Genomic DNA, 18,934 nt, shown 5'->3' with positions numbered 1-18,934 from the left:
TTCTCAGTGAAGGTATGAGGTTTGTCCATTGTTGCATCTTCAGCACTTGACCTCTGCAGGGCCCAGTGTGATGGCAGAAAAGCAAGTTAGGAGCATTTCAGACAACCTTACGCATTTCTGCATCACCTTCCAATGACCAATATGTGGTGAAGAAATACCAGAATTCAAGAGAAGAAAATATATGTCCCTAAATTGTATACTCAGCCAAGATTTTCAGTTATACATATAGACAAAAAACATGAATTTTTTGATTTTTGAGGACATATGAAAGGTATTGGCTTTTTAAGAAAAAGTTACATATCATAAATGTTATGAATATATATATAAATGTTATGAATGTATATATAACATGTTATGAATCTCCAGTCAAGGGATAAATCAAAATAATGTGTGTCACATAAAAGTTGAATGCTAATTCTAAATCGAAATAATGAAAATCTAGATCTTAATAAACAGGAAAATTATGGCTACAGAAGAGAAGGCAAATGTTATAATTCTTGATGTTATAATCACATAAAACACTAAGAGTAAGGGGTAAAAGAAAATATAAACATAGCACTTTTCTCAATTTTTAATGTCACAAGGGCAAAAAAGAACAATTTCAATTTAGCTAAAAGTAGATGAGAACGGAGGCAGAAAATTATGGAAAACAGCCTTCTGGGACATCAGGATAGGATGACCAAACACCTTCATGAAATCAATAAATGTAAATGGAATAAAGTAAATTATTAATAGAAATAGTGACAAACTAAAGCAAGATAAATGCCATCCTTAAGGGCACAAAAATCTGAACACTTTGAGGACAGAGACCTGGTCCGTCTTGTTCATCACTGTACCCTTCGCACCCAGCATGGGTTCAGCTGCATTGCAGCTCAATAACACCGACTAACTCTTTAAGGTTAGTAAAATAATTCAATGTTAAAGTAATTAGTAAAATAATAATCCATACAAAGAACTGATGTGGAGCTATGATAAACAATAAGAAAGATCGATTATGAAAGTGACTGATGTGAAAATGATGTTTTTTTAAGTGAAAAGAAAGCACTGCAGAATATTATTCCATGATATCATTTGAGTATAAATAATAATAAAGATATTGCATGAAAGTTATATAAGTAATAATATACTATATAGTTGTATATGCAAGAAAATGTTTGGTATAACATACGTAAACATAGAGAACAATCTCCATAAAAGCTAGAATGAAGGGAACAGCATGAAGGGAGAAGAGGGAGAATTTCACTTCTCATTCCTGAATTGCTTGTTAGAATTTAACTTTTTACAATGAAAACATTGATTTTTGTAACTTTAATCATTTCGATTGAAAATAAATAAAAACTACACATGTCATCTGGCAATTTCTAGCATTAATCCTTTATGTTAGATCACTAACATAGATAGTGAAAAATACACTATTCAAATAGAGACAAATTAGGAAAAAATATTTCCATCAAGAGCCTGACTAATCTTATGATAAGTCTAATGACACACTCACTATGGCAACCCATTTTATCTGCTCCTATAACAAGCAGATGGTTCAACGGGTCACCAAGAAGATAGGGATGTCATTTATGCTGGCAAGATAAGCTTTAGATTTAGTACCATAGCACCTAACAATTAGCAATCTGGATAGAACCTTCTTAAGTGTTCAAATAACGTTTAACTGAGAAAACATAATTTAAACCTAATGCTTTGATAATACAGAAAACATAGCCTGAAACAGGCAGTTAAAAATTTGGTGGGCACAAATATGCAGAAAAATGAAAAACAATTATCAGAGAAAGCAAATAAAGTCTTCGGTGAAGACCAGCTGGATATGTGGGAATTCAACAGTCAAGGCAATTTTTGTGAATGTATCATGAATTTCATGATGAGCAACAAACTAGAATTGTAAGACAAAGTCCTTTTATTAACTCTGAGAATGTCTCTCAGTGTGGATAGCATGGGCAGGTTATTTGGGGAAGACCATATGGAGTGCCATTCTACTTTTTATATGAGGTGTGTTATTATATAAAGAATGATGATTGGCTATTTATCATTTCTTAGGAAGACAGTATTAGGAAAAATGAATTTAAATTTTATGATAGAGAATTTTATGCAGACTTAATTAGGGAAGTGAAGAGTTTCTTGGGCCAAGTTTTAAAAAGTCAGATAATCAAGTTGGCAATCTTTATTCTTTTTTTTTTTTAAGAGGTGGGGGCTCAGTCTGTTACCCAGACTGCCCTAAAATCACAGAATCAAAGGATCCTCTTACTTCAGCCTGACCAGTAGCTGGGACTACCAGGTATGCAGGACCCAACCTGGCTCTACCCTGGAAATCTTTAAGACAAATGTATGGAAGCTAGAAGTGGTAGCGTGTACTTGTATTCCATGCTATGTGGGAGACTGAGGCAGGAGCATCCTTGGGCCCCAAAGTTCAAGGCCAGCCTGGGCAATACAGTGATACCCTCATTTGTGACTTAGATGCCTCTGGATGTCACTGCTGTTCCAAGGCAGGGACCCGGGGAAAAAGGCAGGTGAAGGGAAGGACTTTGCTGCATTGCATTATTTTGGCAAATATTTCCATTATTTGTCACTGTGCTTGAACAAGTTAAAGCACAGAATACAACACTGTGCTTGAATAAGTTAAAAAAAAAAAAAATCCAGTGTTAAATTCCTACAATGTTAAAATAGAATTAATCTGTCATCTAATAGCAAAATTGTAAAATTTTAGATAAAATGAGATGAAAATATTGCTGCTTCAACAAAATATGAAACATTCAGGAAAAAAGTGAAAGATCCATTTCCCTTCACTTAGATTCACAGAGTAATTGTCTTTCTTTCATTTCACTCCCTTTCTCTCTGCCTAAGGTATTTCATGTGTTTTAAGCATATTGTAGACATACTTTTTACTCTTTTTATTTTATGTTATGTTCGAAGCATTTCCCATGTTATTATGTCATTTTCATAAATCTTATTTCAAAATCTGTATCGTATTACATGAAGTGCCTTTACCACTGATTCTCAAAACATTTCCCTATACTTAGAAATTTCAACTGTTTTCATAGCTGCAGATATTATCCCATTTAGGTTTATTTCCTCAGGATCAATTCTCAGAATTACCTACCAATATATAAACTTTTTAAGGATCTTTATGCATTTTGTGAAATTGCTCGCTAAGAAGTCAATTAGATAAACAATATAAGTCACATTTAATTTATACACCTTTAACTAAAAGTGCACATAAATTTATATATAGTATATATACTATGTCTATATACATTGCATTCTATCATGTTTTAGCCATTTCTTCTTCTTTCTTCTGAATTGTCTGTTCAAGCTCTTTGCTTGTTTGTCGATATGTGTGTTGATGTTTTTCTTATCAATTATTGTGAATTCATATAGAGCAAATATTAGTCTTTTGTCATTTTCGTAGCAACTTATATTTGTGCACATATTTTGTGTAAAGTGCTTTCATAATTGCAGTGTTAGATAAATTTGATTAATGTGAGTAGTAGTGTTGTTTCCACTGAATAAATAAAGTGTTACCCTCATGCTTATGCTAGTTGCTAAAGAAATGAATGAATACACTTTTACACAGTAAGCAGTTAACCTGATTCATAAAGTACAAAATTTCTGTGTTCATATTAGCTGGTTACTCCTCAAGCCCTACAGAGAGATTATTGGTTTTCTCTTGTTCTTATAGAGGAGTGATTCAGTCAATCAGCGTTAGTTTTGTGGTAAATCCTTATCAGAATTAAAATTAAGATATGTTGGTTTTGGTTAATTATCTGGTGAGCTTTTTCTTCCAATTGAATTCTGAATCTTTTCAAATGTTTGAAATTGTTAGACCTTGTGTTTGTTTGCCAGTAGGCAGTGATGCATGTGGCAGCCCAGTACTTTCTTTCTTGGGCATGAAAGCCCCATCACACTCACCCTTCCTTCAACATTCTCAGCCTCATCCATTTGCTGTATTCCAGTCACACCAGTTGATGTAATCGTCCCTAAATTCTCTACGAACGCTTATAATTCGAGTCATGTGCTTCCATTTTCTTCACAGAGAGCATTTCAGCCCATTACTCAACATGCCAAACTCCAACCTGTCATTCGAAGCCGAAATCAAACATTATTTCTTCAGTGAATTCTTCTGGAAAGTCCCAAAGTTCTTGTAAGTACTGTTCCCATTTCTTGGTACTCAGTAAAGTCATTATCATGTTTTATCTTACCACTTTAAATAAGTCAATTTTCTCAGAGACTGTAAGTTTAAATTCCCAATAACCAGCACAGCATCTGGGCATCCAGTTAGTACGTTGTGAACTGTCCTCGCTGTCATCAGGCACCGTGGGGTGTCCCTCTGCCGGTGGTCAGACAGAGAGCAGGGCACAGAAATAACTCAGTAACTCCAAACCTTTAACCCGAGTCTTTGGTCTTCTTTGCACCACGGTCAGACCAGACCACCATCGCCTCTCACCTGGTCCATCTCGGCAGTCTCCCGACTGGTCTGGTTCTCCATTTGCTCCCACCCCAGGCTCTGCTCTCCACGCAGGGCCGGAGAACCTTGCGGAGACGTTACTGTGACCCGCCCCTCCTCCGCAAGGGCTGCGGGTCGCACGGCCAGTGAATCCGACCCCTCGTCCTGCCGGCCGCGCTCGGTGCCCCGACCTGGCCAACCTTTCCCACGCCCTTCCCCACTCGCTCCGGCCACTCTGTCTTTATTTCCCTCCGACACTGCATACTTCAATGCCCAATGGTTTCGTGACTCTTCCCTGCCCACTCTCCTCCCTCAGATTATCTTTTGATTTGATTTCTATCCCTAAAGTTTTGAGTTTAATTTTTATTTTTGCAAGCAGATAAAGGCTCGTCGTATTTGAAGGACTGTCACCCCCGAGGCCACCGTGTGCAAACAGCAGCCGGGGCGGTCTGCTTCTCTGTCTGGCGACCCGCCGCTCCGCGCGGGGGCGCTCTTCCCGCGCATGCGCGCTTCCCTGGTCCCGGCCGCCCGGCCTCCGTGCGTCTGCTCAGCCCGGAGCTGCTGGCGGCCTCGTCTGCCTTCAGCTTGTGCACGTGTTCCACGAGAATCCTCTTGTTTCTGCCCACAGTCCCCTTCACCTTCAGGTACTGGCAGTGATGCATGTGGCGGTCAATCCTCTTGGTTTCCCGGTATCTTCTCAGCAGCGAGGCAGAAATCCTCCTTCTCCTCCCCGGGTTACCTTCTCAGCCATCCCCGCAGGGGCTGTTCCCTTTCTCTGAGCTCTGCCCCATGCCTGCCCTTCCAGCCGGCCAAGGTGCTTTTCCAGCATCAAGCTCTGGAATGGACATTCACGGGCTTGCAGATAATCAGCTCATCTTTGATCAGCTTCCGGATCTGCTGATGGGAGCTGGTATTGGCGATTTCCTTAGTCTCCTTGGGGTCCCACCAGACCTTCTCTTTGCCACAGCGACAACGCCCAGGCAAGCCTCTTCTGAAGCCTGAGTGTGCTCATGGCTCCAGCCACAGTAGCAAGAGGACTCAAAGAAACCATCCTGCACACTCAGTCGGAAACACTCCTTCACCATTTTAGTATCAGTCTGTGTTCATTCTTGCATTGCGTGTTGTTTGACTATTTGATGGGGTGGGGGGTTACTTATAACTTCTTATTTATTATTTGTCTCCCACTGCAGTATGTAAGCTCCAAGATAGCAGGGACCTTGTCTATGATTTTTTCACCATTATAAGCCTAGTGTTTGTTGGCACAAAGTACGTGAACATAGATATCCTTCCGAAAGTACCTAGTAGCAATACTGAAAGCAGTAATACATAATAGCTACCATTCACGGAATGACGACCGCACACAATTTCTGTTCTAAATGGTTCACCTGTGTTAATCCATTTACTCTCCACACAAACACATACACACGTGAAAATATGCAGTAGGAAGAAAGAGTCACGGTCATCATCTCACTTTTACAGTAGGGAAAACTGAGGCACAGAGATGATAAATAACTAGCCCACCGACTCAGCCCATATCACTGAGTGATATGTAGAGCTAGACTTTGATTTATGTCACATACTGATAAGGGACTCAACCTCTTAACCATTATACAACCAGAGAGATTCATCAGTTAGATTTTGAAACCTACTTTCAAATGTATTTTGATTTGATTTTAAAAAATGCATTTCATAAGATCAAAGAAGATTTTTTAAATACAGCAGGTTAGGTTGTCATTGTTGAAATCATATCCTAGGCCTGTCATGAGAGGAATAAAATTCAATGTCTGTCCCGGGGAAAAAGGCAGGTGAAGGGAAGGACTTTGTTGCATTGCATTATTTTGGCAAAATGTAGCAATACTAGACATATGGTGTGGTTCAAACTCGTGCTGAGTAACGTTTGGACAGGGAAACTAAAAAATATAACTAACCTAGTTAATAATAGCAAACCACTGATCCATCAACTAATGGTGTTTATAGGAAATAGAATTCATGACAAAAAGAAATAGCAGCGTGAGACCAGGATTAAGCCACAACATGTAATTTCCTTCCCTGTGCACAGCCTTCACCAGGAGGAAATATGCAGACTCACCACCTGTTCAGATGTTTGCTTTTCCCGAGATTTAGAATGGCCTACTGCCTAAAGACTAAAGGCATTCATTTATGCCATGTGATAAAAATAAATTTCATGCTTGCTGAAAGGTAGCAAGCAATTTTGTGATCTGAAGAAGAACAAGGTAAAAAATAGTTACATTCACGTACTTAATTTTAGTAACAGAAATGTTGTGCTACTTATTTAGAACACCTGAAATTTAATAAGCAGAAAATAATGATTTTATTTTTTAGGATCAAGATGTGTTCCCAATGCATAGTGAATGCTTCTGTCATCTTAAAAATCTTCAACTTGCTTTTATTTTTCTACAGGCCTAATTTTAAAACTTCTTTCAACTAAGTGTTCTTTCTCTGCATTTTTTTTCTTCCCTTTGGTGTTTCCATTTATTCCTAATAACTCTATTGATCCAGTCAGGAGGGCATGATGTCAAATCCAATTAAAAAGCAGTATGGGCTGGGTACAGTGGCTCACACCTGTAATCCTAGCACACTGGGAGGCCAAGGCTGGTGGATTGCCAGAGCTCAGGAGTTTGAGATCAGCCTGAGCAAGAGTGAGACCCTGTCTCTACTAAAAATAAAAAAACTAGCCAGGCATTGTGGCAAGCACCTGTAGTCCCAGCTACTGGGAGGCTGAGCAAAAGGATCAGTTGACCCCAGGAGTTTGAGGTTGCTGTGAGGTGTGACACCACAGCTCTCAACCCAGGGCACAGAGTGAATTCCTGTCTCAGAAAAAAAAAAAAAAAATGTGATTTGCTGACTTACATCCAATGCCAGTCACTGCCACGTCTCTCAACCATGTGACCTTGAGCATATTACTCAGTTTCTCAGGCTTCATTTTTCTCATAGAAATGGTGAAAACTGTACTTTGCTCAGGGGTTTTCCAAGAGCAGCAGACACTCTGAAAAACATCTAGCACATGGCATGGTGAAAAGATCTAGCACGTGGCGTGGTGGACGCTCAGCAGCAGACGTGCCAGCACTGCCCCACCTGGTTCTGTAGTCCCCTTATCATGCTTTCTCTTCAGCTTTCTTGTGGATATTTGGTTCAGTAACACTTCTAAATATACAGTTTTGTAATGCACTGCATCCCATCTCTGGGCACCTGTACCTCTGAGAGTGAGAAGGATTTTGATCTGTTTAAGACTGACAGAAATGCTGCATGTATCTGTGGCAACCTTGCACAAACTATCAAGTTTTTACAAATGAATCTGGAATTTTATGAGCTATTCTTGCCCCCAATACACAGCAGTTTCATGTGAGCAAGGATGCTGTTTGTTTGGTTGTTTGAGTGCTATGTTCTACAAAATGTAGATCATCAATAAGAATAAAATGCCAATTTTCTGATGCTGCTCAGAAATTCTGATTAACGTATGTCTAATACATGTTTTTTTCAAGAATGTAGCTTGCTTATATAAAAACATCTCAAACACAGCAAACGCATCTCACGTCATGTTCTTTCTCTCTCACCCCCTAAAAGAAGCCCATGGCCCAAGAATCTTTCTTTCATTTTTGTTTATGGAATATAGGCACCAGGTCTATATACGTTGTACCCAGTATAGAGTTGTTGTTTTGTTTTTACTCGTCATTATTTAATAAATTATTTAAATAGTGGTGATAGCATTCAACTCATAAATATCTATAAAACCCACACTAATTAAATGTATGTTGATTTTCCATGAGCACATCAAGATGATGTTTTGCTTAGGACAAATCTTGGTATATATTTGAAGCATTTTCTCCTGAGTGCTTCCATCTTCATATCAAATGACAGAGATTAACTCTTTTTCTCCACGGTTCAACCCCTAATGCCCTGCAGAAGCGGCATACCTGCCCCTTCAGACAACATCTCTCTCTTGTCACTCTAAACTTGCAAAGGGTTCATATGTGCTACTTTTATAAATTAGAAATTATGCAAAAAATACTGTCTAATGAAGAATTTAAATCATGATGTCTGGACAAGAGACTATAACATTTTTTCTTTGTTTCCACAACCTCTGAAAATTTGCATTTAAAATTGGAGGGATTCCTCTCCTAATACTTACATTAATTCAAATGAAATATTTGAAAAGAAAAGAAGGTAAGCATGAATGTGAAAGTAATAAGCTAAGTTTTCAGGCATAAAGACATTCCATTGGGAAATAACTTGCCAATTATCCCAGCAGCTTCCATGGATCCCTACAAAGAACGCTAGACAGAGAATATACATCTCAGACTTCTGTGCCTGATGAACTCTTAGACCTCAGGTACTTATCACGTGCTGTCACATGAGTGGTGTGAGTCCAGAGGATTCTGGAACATCCAGAGAAATGTTTCTCCCCTGTTCTCACTCTGCTTAGTCCAGTGGACTTCTCTGGCTCTAATTTAATTCCCTCCAGAATCTTCCCAAGAGTAGCAGAAAGGGAGAACTATTTCAAATAAAATATAGATGCAAGACAGAACGAGATCACGGATTGGTCTCAGCAATGTGATAATAAGAGCAACATAATCTTAAATTCAATTTAAGAGCAAAAACAGCAAAGAGCAGACAAAGGAAAGCATGTGTCACGTGTACTTCCGGAGCTACCATGTTACCATGGTGTAAAGATCAAGGGAAATACACTAAGTTTAAGAAGCATCATGAGATTACTCGACAAATTAGAGTCAGACCCCGTGAAATGGTTTTCAGCAAACTACTCAGTCTGGCACTTACTTTTACTGTTAGCAACATAAACATTCAAGATTATCCTGAGAATTGTGTGGGCTAATGTAAGTGAGCACCCTTACAAAGATAAGGTCTCAATAATAGTGCTTTTATCTTAACTACTGAATAATACTAACTCGAGATTTCTAGAAATTTCTGTCTGCCTCACTTGTAAATTAATGTGCATATACTATTAGCTCATCGTTGCTAAAATCAAAAGCACTTCAGCAAAGAGCTCTTACAATCTTCTAGAAAGTGCTGACATATTTAGAGTATGGAAACTTTCTCAATGTTTATTGCATTTGACACAGGCCATCAAATAGAAATTCTGCAGCTCTGAAAAGATTGTTTGCTCACTGACAGTTCAAAGAATTCCTTTTCCTTTTAAGAAGAGTTTTAAAGCCGTTTTTGCATTATTCAAGTTACCTAAAAAAACCACATAACTGTCATGGCATAGATTATCTCTTTCTGAAACATAAACAAACTACAAAGAGATGGATGTTTGGGCCTTAATGTTTTTAGAGAATTTTTTTATCCAAGTAATGTCTTATATAAGCAACCAAAAACACACGAGTGATGTGTTTAGTTGCTAACATTGCTTTTTAAAGCTAACAGTAAATGATGCAAAGAAGTAGGTTCTGTGAGGTGTTACTGTTGCCATTAATAATAGGAGAATGTGACTCTGACTAACTTAGTATGCGTATGTGATGGTCACTTTTCTAAAACTAATAGAGAGCAAAAGGCTTAGATTATGAAACCAAGAATGCTTGCTAAAAGCATATTAACCTAGAAAGATGACACAAGGGTTAATATTTTGCCTGACTTTTTCATTTTTAATTTCATTTCTTTTCTGGTCAGATCTTTTTTTTATTTATTTTATCAACTGTCACGTTACCAGAATATGGCCAATTTTACCAACTTTATTTTCAAACAGATGCTAGAGATGGTGGTCGATGAAAATCTGTTTTAGAATGATTATCAAGACAGTCTATTTTAGAAATCACATTGACTTTATATTCCTATTTAAAACAACTGCAGTGTCTCTTTCATTTATGCCTTCATCGTTAATTCTAGAGTTGTGCTTAAATTGAAAATTATTCAAAACTTGAAGAGATCATGAGCCATCTGAAAGGAGAGAACTCTCTGACTGTCAGCTTTCAGTATCAAACCCTTCTCCCTTCTCTCCTCTGGGAAGTGCCCCATTCACTCACTCTGTGCCCTCTCTCACGGGTGAGTCCCATGCCCTGCCCACTGGGGTTATGTAGAAGATTCCTCATAAACTTGACTTACCAGCCCAACTTGCAGTCTGCAGACGCTCTTCCCTTTCCAAGGGGGAGCTCCAGGCTGATGGGAAGGTGGGTCCCAGACTCTGCCTTCTGTTACCCTGCTGGAAAGCATCCCAAGCCAGGGAGGATCCCAGGAGAGGGAAGACCTTCATAATCTCAACCACTTACCGAATCTTATTTGAGAGAAAGAAGGAAGAAAGCCAAATGCTAAATTCCTTCTTTTCCACTAGCTTTACTGCTGTTCAGACCCTTCTCCGACACATGTTGACATCAGCAACAGGGAGACCACAACAGTGCTCAGCACCAATGAATTCCCAGCCTATTTCTGTAACTGACCTGATTTAATAATGCAAGTATTTGTTTAATTTGCATCCTTAATATCCCTGGGCAGGTCTTTATCACCTGTATTAGACTGCGAATAATACACAGCTGGGATCAGATCTACTCTACTTTACTTTGCAAAGCAATTGGCCCAGGACCAAAAAAGAGTCTTAAAGTAAATGCTACTTTGGGGCCAACAGTGGTTTCTGAAGAGCCCCATTAAGAACTGCAGTCAAGGGTGGAGCCCACCTGCCATTCAGCTGCAATGTCTCTGCTACCAAGTTTCTACCAAATTCTAATGAAATAACACAAAACGCAGCTGAAATCTTTTAAATGACCAGCCTGACATCCACAGCCCATTAAAAGAGGCAGCCTGAGTCACAGGCTAAGGGCTCCAAAGAGTCCCTTTTGTCACAGATGAAAAAACAACAGAGACCCAGTGGGTAGGATGGTTCTGTGCAAAATTACAGAGCTAATTGGCAGACATCTCTTGAGGCTCAGGTTTTGCCTGAGCAAAATAAACAGTGGAGAAGTTAAATTCAAGTAGGTAAATTCTGAGATAAGAGTGAACAAAATAGTGATATATATTGACATCAGCCATGGCCTTTCCTGAAATTATTCTTTTATATGCTAATGCTTATATACCTGCAAATGATTTGAACATAGGTTCAAAATGCATCATTTCTTCAGAAAACAAAATCAAGTTAGTCTGAAGCTCAGACTTTTAGACATGTAACTCCAGAAGTAAGCTTCACTCTACATACATTTTGTGTAACAAAAAAAAAGTTGCATTAAATCCCAGGATATATGTTACTCTGAAAAACCGTCTCTGCTGCTATGAGAAGGCTCATTCGTTAAATTATAAGCTGAATGACTGAAAGCTGATGGCCATAAGGAATGAGGATATCAAATTTCACAAAATACACAAGACCTGGTACCACCTACCCCAGAAATGTAGGAATGGCGAAACGCAGAACTCGTTCAGTGGCTTTGTTCAAAAGTGTAGAAAGCAAGATGATGTGGCTGTATATATTATGAATTTTGTGACCTATATGCTGACTGGATTAATTGTTTTATTTTATTTATGTTACTGTTATGACTAGAAAAGTACTGAGAACTCGTGGAAGACAATTGGAAGAATAAAAAATTAAAATTACTTATAATCACTGTATCAAGAGATTTTTTTTTTTTTTTTTTTTTTTTTGGCCAGGACTGGGTTTGAACCTGCCACCTCCAGCATATGGGACCGGCGCCCTACTCCTTGAGCCCCAGGCGCCGCCCATATCAAGAGATTATTATCAATATACAGCTGTCTTTTCTTCCAGTCATAGATATATAGATCCATATTTATATGAATATATATGTGGATAAATAGCAGATAGATTTAATAAGGCTTATATAGTGTTTTCATCTTTTTTTTCCCAAATAATATGTTTACATGGAAATAGGTTATATGAAAAACATGATATTTTGGTAGCTACTATCATACATTAGCTTATTTGTTTAACCTTTCCACTTTTTATTGGCTACTAAAATAATGCTACAATTATTACAAAATTATTTTCTTGGCTATTAAAATAATACTACAATATTTTACAAAATTCACATGTCATATTTAATCAATTCAGTTGCCAGAGTTTTCTCCTTTATGTTCCAAATTTAAGTTATATATGAGTGCCTTATTTACTAGTGTCTATTGCTCTTCACTGATTTCTAATACTAGTTGTAATCAACTTAGATGCCAGCCACCATTCTAAGCACTTCTCACATATTTGCACAGTTTATTCTTCACAATAACTTACAAGATGGTACCACCATTATATTGTACCATCTTTAAACAAAAAATATAACTAAGCCATAGCAGAGCCCCCTGTAATTTTTGTAAGGTCACAGAATCAACACAGGGTGGATAACACATTGGAACCCAAAGTCTGACTCCCAGGGCCCTGCTCTGAATCACTGAAGTATATCGTTTCTCTAAATCACGGAATTATGTATTTGTTAAGCATGTTATTTTCATATAATCCCCATTTTTAAAAACAGCAGATAAGTACAGGAATGTTGATGTATTTGGATGACAAACAGGAAAGACGACATCCAGGAGAAAACAGTCCCAGTGATTCGATTCCCTCATTGCGGGAGCCGTATCCTCCCTGCACGTGAAGAACGTCCCACTCGCGTCCTCTTATAGAGTGACAAAGTGTTGTGCTCTGATTTTTTGAAGCAACGACTGGAATACAAAGTCGTAAGTTCAAGAAGTGAGTAGCAGGTACGTCGATTCCCACGTTCTGAACAATCATGGTGTGAAGAGACCAGAGCTAAATTCTAACTTGACCCTCGACTCGATGTGACCACAGAACTGACACTTTCCTGAGTGTCGCATTGCTAATCTGAAAATGAGATCACTCCCTGTTGTTGGGAGGATGAAATTAAATACTGTGTATAACATAACTGGTACTGTGCCTAATATGCGCTAAGTGATTTATTTTCTCTCCTCAGCTTTGTTCCCCTCAACAAAAGCAAATAAATAATAATAAAACCCTTCTTGGAGGCAAAGTAGTGAGAAGTCTAAGCTTTCATAATATAACTACTATTAACATCTTGTTCAGAATAAAGTCCTCTGGGAATTCCACTTGAAATGAACCTGGGCTCCCCCGAAAAATGTCCAGCCATCCTTTCTTCCTGCTTAACGCACAGATGATGCCCTCCGAGGGTTCTCCCAAGTGATTCTTTCCCGCATTTACATCTCTTGGCAATAGATTCCCTTGGGGCTGTGCCGCTACCCAGGGATCAAGCCTAAAGCTGTGTCCTGGCATGATTTAATATATCAGGGAGGAAGTTTTAAGCATGGTAAATAACAATTACAAGCATCATTAAAATATGTAATGGACACAGCTTTGCACATATTAAATAATAAGCATCATTCCTTTCTCCACCACCTGCTGCAGGAAAAAATAACAGGGATTATTACAGCATTATCCAGACATGTCAGCTACTGAGGAATAAATAACATATTTGTCTTTTTAAAATTATGCAGCAGGTCGAGGGGAAAGAATCACTTTAACAGCTGGCACCAGAGTTACCCTAAGGGAGAACAGTCTTGGTTAAGGAAAATACCCGGAGCGATTATTTTAAGCTGGGTGAGTGTGACCTAAAGGAATGTTTCATGTGAAAAACTATAAAAGCAACTGATGACGGCTGCTCATGAGATGCTGTAGAATCTGGAGGGTCAGCCAGCAGCCAGAGTGCAGGGGCGTGGACAGCTGCAGGGCAGGGGGGTGTGTCATGAAGAAAAGCGGGCGGTTCCAAAGAAATGCCAGTGGCAGGGAAGGCAAACAGTAACTGGGTTCGTGTTTGGTGACGCCGTTATCCACACCACTGTCTTATTTGAATGGTATTTCTAGTTGTGCATCGAAGTACGCAAAAGTTATCTACTTGAGAGACGGGGCAATAAGAACAGCTCCAGGAGCTGAGAAAAAAGGAGAACTAGAGGCCTGCAGGAATCTGAAATGGATCTAGAGTAAGCATTAGTACATGAGTCCCTGGGAAATAACAAATTGTGGGGCAGACATTGAACTTCCTCTGGAATAATGGAGTAGAGCCTTGGAGTCGACTCAGTGTACATGTCAAGTGAACCTAAAATCATGAGCAGATGCAATGCCCAGCACAGAGCGAGACGGGAGCAGGGGAAAGAGGCCCTTTCCCGGGTGCTCAGGGAACTGGGTTTGGGTTCATCTGTTTCTACTACCACTCTCTTTTTGCCTTTTCTCTTTCTTTCCAAGTACTTGAGTTTCAGTAGTAACATTTTCAAAAAGGCAAATGTAAAATAACTTTCCATGATGCCTGGCTATCTTTTTGTTAGAGTTGTCATTGTTGTTTAACAGGCCAGGACCGGGTTTGAAACCGCCAGCCCCGGTACATGTGGCCAGCACCTCAACCATTGAGATGCAGGCACCAAGCCAACTTTAAAAGAATTCTAATGAAGAATTCTGGTGAAGAATTCAGAACTGAGTTTCCTGGGGAGCAGCTTGTGTGCTCCGGTGGCAAACAAGTGCTGTCCCATGGCCTGTGTTACCATTACCCCTGGAGTGCCTTTCTGAATTTAGAAATGTCCAGTGAAGAGGAGGCAAGAGTGGCTCTCTCCCTGAAAACCCTACACAGCAGCCGGGCACAGTGGGAATGTGTCCAGCCAATGTTCTAGCATGTTCCGTCCCTGTGCCCACCATTCCTCTGACTGATGCCTTTGCCACTGTCATGGTCAGCCCCATTGCGATCAGAGTGGGCCCTCTTCCCTTCCCTCCCATCTCTCGGCACCTGAGCCTTGACCATCGTCTTGTCGTTAGATGATTCGGCTCACCTTGAAATCTTGGACTCTGCCTTTCCCTTTATTCCACTACTAGCCTGCTGCCAGCTTCTCGGTCATGATACAGTTCCTCCTCCACAGGTCCCTCAAGTGGTTTGCGTTTCCCAGCTCCTACCTGTTTATTCCACATACATTTCATGCTTTAATGATCACTGAAAATGAGCCCCCGCCAGAGCACTTCTCCAGATTTCTCACCTCTCCCAGCTGCAAATCTCTGCTTCCAAAAGCAGGCAACACATGTCCATCCGGACAGCTCACCAAGTAACTCAGTATCTGTATGTTGCAAACAGTGGTGGCAACGGGATGACCCGGCCAAGAGATCCTTTCTCCAAAAGCACCTCTCACACCACACCAGAGAAACAAAGTCATGTATTTGCAGCACAAAAGCAGTCTTCTTCCAGCTGCATAAGGACCAACGAGCCCCCTACATGTACCACTTCAGAAGACACCACAAATGCTAATCTTGCCTCTCTTCTTGTCCCTACTTCTTATAGGTTACGTCATAAGCAACTTGAGCCACAATATTTAGAAATTAGTTTGTTTTAATGTTAGTTAAGTGCCTATAACAATAATTGATTTGCTTTTTCTTCTAAAGAATTGTATCTTTATTGCCCCAATGCTTAGTGCTCCGCAGTGATAAGTTAATTGAATGACTCTCTGGACAGCTTTCTCACACCAACACCTAACTCCAACATTTAGCTCAAGCTCAGCCACTGACAGCTTCCGAAATTTGTGCTTTTCAATGCTGCAATTCTCATAAATGCACTCCACACACTTACGCAGTCTAGAGGAAGCCTGTTCTTAAAAATGATTCTCATAATCAAATAAATATTAGAAACATTGCATACCCCCCTTTTGGAGATTCATTCCAAACATTCAGACAATAAATGCTCTGACAAGTCTTGCAATTAAAAAAAACAAAACTCTCTAATTTGTTCATGCAAACGTTTGCCCAATATTCTTATCTGTGGATCCCTTTTCTCAAGTTGTAATTATGAATATCTGGAAAAAGTTGGGACACAGATTACTTAACATTAAAACTGGTCATGGCTTCCACACAATAGATGTTTACCTTTTTCCCTGAGAAAGCATAAGCTTTCTGAAGTTGGTCTGGAGGGTTCAAGGCATGAGGGACCAGGCTCCTTCTCCTTTATTCCTCTGCAGTCCTCAAAAGCCAACTGTTCATTCTATGACTGTCTAGCTCCTGCCATCACAGTCACATTCTGACCAATGGAAACAAGAGAAGCAGGGCACAAAACAACATCTTCTGTTTCAAGCAAATGTTCTGGGAATTGTTCACATTATTTACATTCATATTTTATTGGCCACAGCTTGATCACATGACCACAGGTAGCTGCAAGGGAAGCTAGGAAATACAGACTTTAGAGATGAGGTCACATACTCAGCTAAAACCTCTATTACTGCAGAGGAAGACGAGACTACAGAGCTGCAGAGAGCTAGGAGTCTGCAGTAACAGCTACAGAACTCATTTGGGGACATGTTGGCCCGAAGATGTAACAAATGTAAATATTATGAAGGGTGCATAGTAAGTGACCCAGAAGGAAGTGTTTTACCAGCATTATCAAAACACTTCCAAGAGTTCTAAAACACCATGCTTTGCCATAAATGTTGTTTTTTGTATCTTTTAGATTTAGTACAGATTCCAGCCATTCTTAGAAAATTTCTTTATAAAGCATTTTTCAACAATTATTTTTAAGGATTTACATTAAACTACATTTCTGAATTCATGGTCTGCCGTAACAATTCTTTATTAAAAAATACAATCAAAATTACTTTTCTCTAATATATATGTTCAAAAGGAGATATTAAATTACATTAAATCATTTATTTCATGCCCTAATCCTTAAATTCGGGTCTGTCTCTCACCCAGTATGTAACCTTGGGTGGGTCAGTTAATCTTTCCGAGTCTCAATTTCTGAGTGTCATTTCTTCTGTAAGATGTAAAGATGAACATTACAGTGCTGTCGTGGGGTTTAAATGGCATATTACATATAGATGCCAGCGTGTGGTCGGCAGTCAGTAACTGTGGACACTTACTTTTGCCTGCAAATGGAGGTAGTGTAACTAGAAGATCTTTAATGTTCTATGTTTCTAAGATTAAAAATCACAGTGAAGGGTGGTGTTGCAGAAACAGTCCTGGCTCTGGAACTTCTTAAAATGCTGCAGATCAGTGCCTTTTCCTTTCCAAAGAAAGAGCAGTTTTCTGATGTATTCTGACAGCCTGAGTATTATCTCCAAGCCAAGGAAAACAGGTCTTACATATACAAAAGTACGTCTCAGGTATTATACCCAGAGTGTCTTCAAATGTCCACCCTTTGACAAAGAACAATTATTATCAGACTTTGAAAGATTGTTTTGATCTATTCAGGGCCTATGAAGAACTCAATGAAGGAAGTCTTCAACAACCTTTGATGACTGGGGGAATGACTGAGATTGCTGGATCAATAAGGCAGAACCTAATGAGGATGAATGTGGCAGAGTCCTCATGAAAAGATTCTCTGGTAACCTGTACTTCAGCCAGAGTTTAACCTTTGCATGAGAAGAACAATCGAAGCCACAGTGCAATGACCTCTGGTTACAATTTCCTCATTTAAAAAAATCATGGAATCGGGCTAGATGCTCTGCTAAGATATTTTTGTACTCTAAAATTTTTTAGAAACTAAGATTCGATATTAATTTTGGCGTCATTTTTTTTAGATAAACTACAACTCTATGAATTAAGTGCAGAAACCCACACGAGTGCATAAATCAGCTGTAGAACGGAAGAAACATAAAACGAAAGCATTGCAGGGAGAATAAGAAGCACAAATGCTTAATCATCATTTGAATGTGAACAATCATACTTTAAAATAGTTAAATGGCATTTCTTACCAGCTGATGTGCAAGGAAGACTCAAAATAATTAAGTATCAGTTCTTACTGCAAATGATCAATGATGAAGTCTTCAGTCTCTCTCATGCTCTCATTTTCTCTTCTCCCTCCCTGTCTTTCTCACTACTCTGAGCTCTAAGTGCTATATATTCTTCAAAAGGGAAAGAAGGAGGGTCACCCAAGGAGTAAAAGAAATAAAAAAAAAGAACAAATCTTGGAAGACCCTATAATTCAACGTTTATTCATTTAGAAATTAGTTATAGAGCCCATCCACTTGTACCTTTCTAATGTCAGAGGAATTGTTTATATAGAAAAGGGTAATATTCATGACTCCATAATAATTAATACCTTTGGTGAGTCAATGGATGTTCTTGGTACCCAGATGAATACTATACTTTTGGTTATGTATGCTGCCTCGAGGTGGATTTTAGTATTTCATTAAGAAGAATTTCTGGAATATGTGTATGTCCTATTCCTGGTAACTTTTTGGATATAATAAAAATAGAGAAAATTGGGTGGCGCCTGTGGCTCAAGGAGTAGGACGCCGGTCCCATATGCCAGAGGTGGCGGGTTCAAACCTAGCCCCGGCCAAAAACCAAAAAAAAAAAAAAAAAAAAAGAGAGAGAAAATTAACTTTCTTGGAATGATATACATGCACGGATTTCAGAAATCAGGATGAACTAACACTAAATGGGATAAATGCTAGTTAGGATTTATATCAATAAACCTGGCTCTCCAATAACTGGGAGGTTCTACCCCAGTAAGAATTGATGCCACAGTCTGGGCCCTGAGTTCTTCTTTATTTTGATAATGTAAGTGAATGTACTGCTTTCCA

General features: G+C 39.1%; 1 protein-coding gene and 1 pseudogene across 1 annotated transcript in view; both read right to left on the bottom strand.

The window, feature by feature from the left end:
• FGF14 (fibroblast growth factor 14) overlaps positions 1–18,934 on the bottom strand; it is a 675,946-nt gene that overhangs the window by 527,128 nt on the left and 129,884 nt on the right. The window lies entirely within an intron of this gene.
• LOC128566957 (60S ribosomal protein L19-like) lies at positions 4,424–5,489 on the bottom strand (annotated as a pseudogene).

Source organism: Nycticebus coucang, chromosome 15, assembly GCF_027406575.1.
Source record: "Nycticebus coucang isolate mNycCou1 chromosome 15, mNycCou1.pri, whole genome shotgun sequence".
Taxonomy (NCBI): domain Eukaryota; kingdom Metazoa; phylum Chordata; class Mammalia; order Primates; family Lorisidae; genus Nycticebus; species Nycticebus coucang.
Note: the sequence above shows the minus strand (reverse complement) of the source record. Positions and strands in the feature narration are given on the sequence as shown.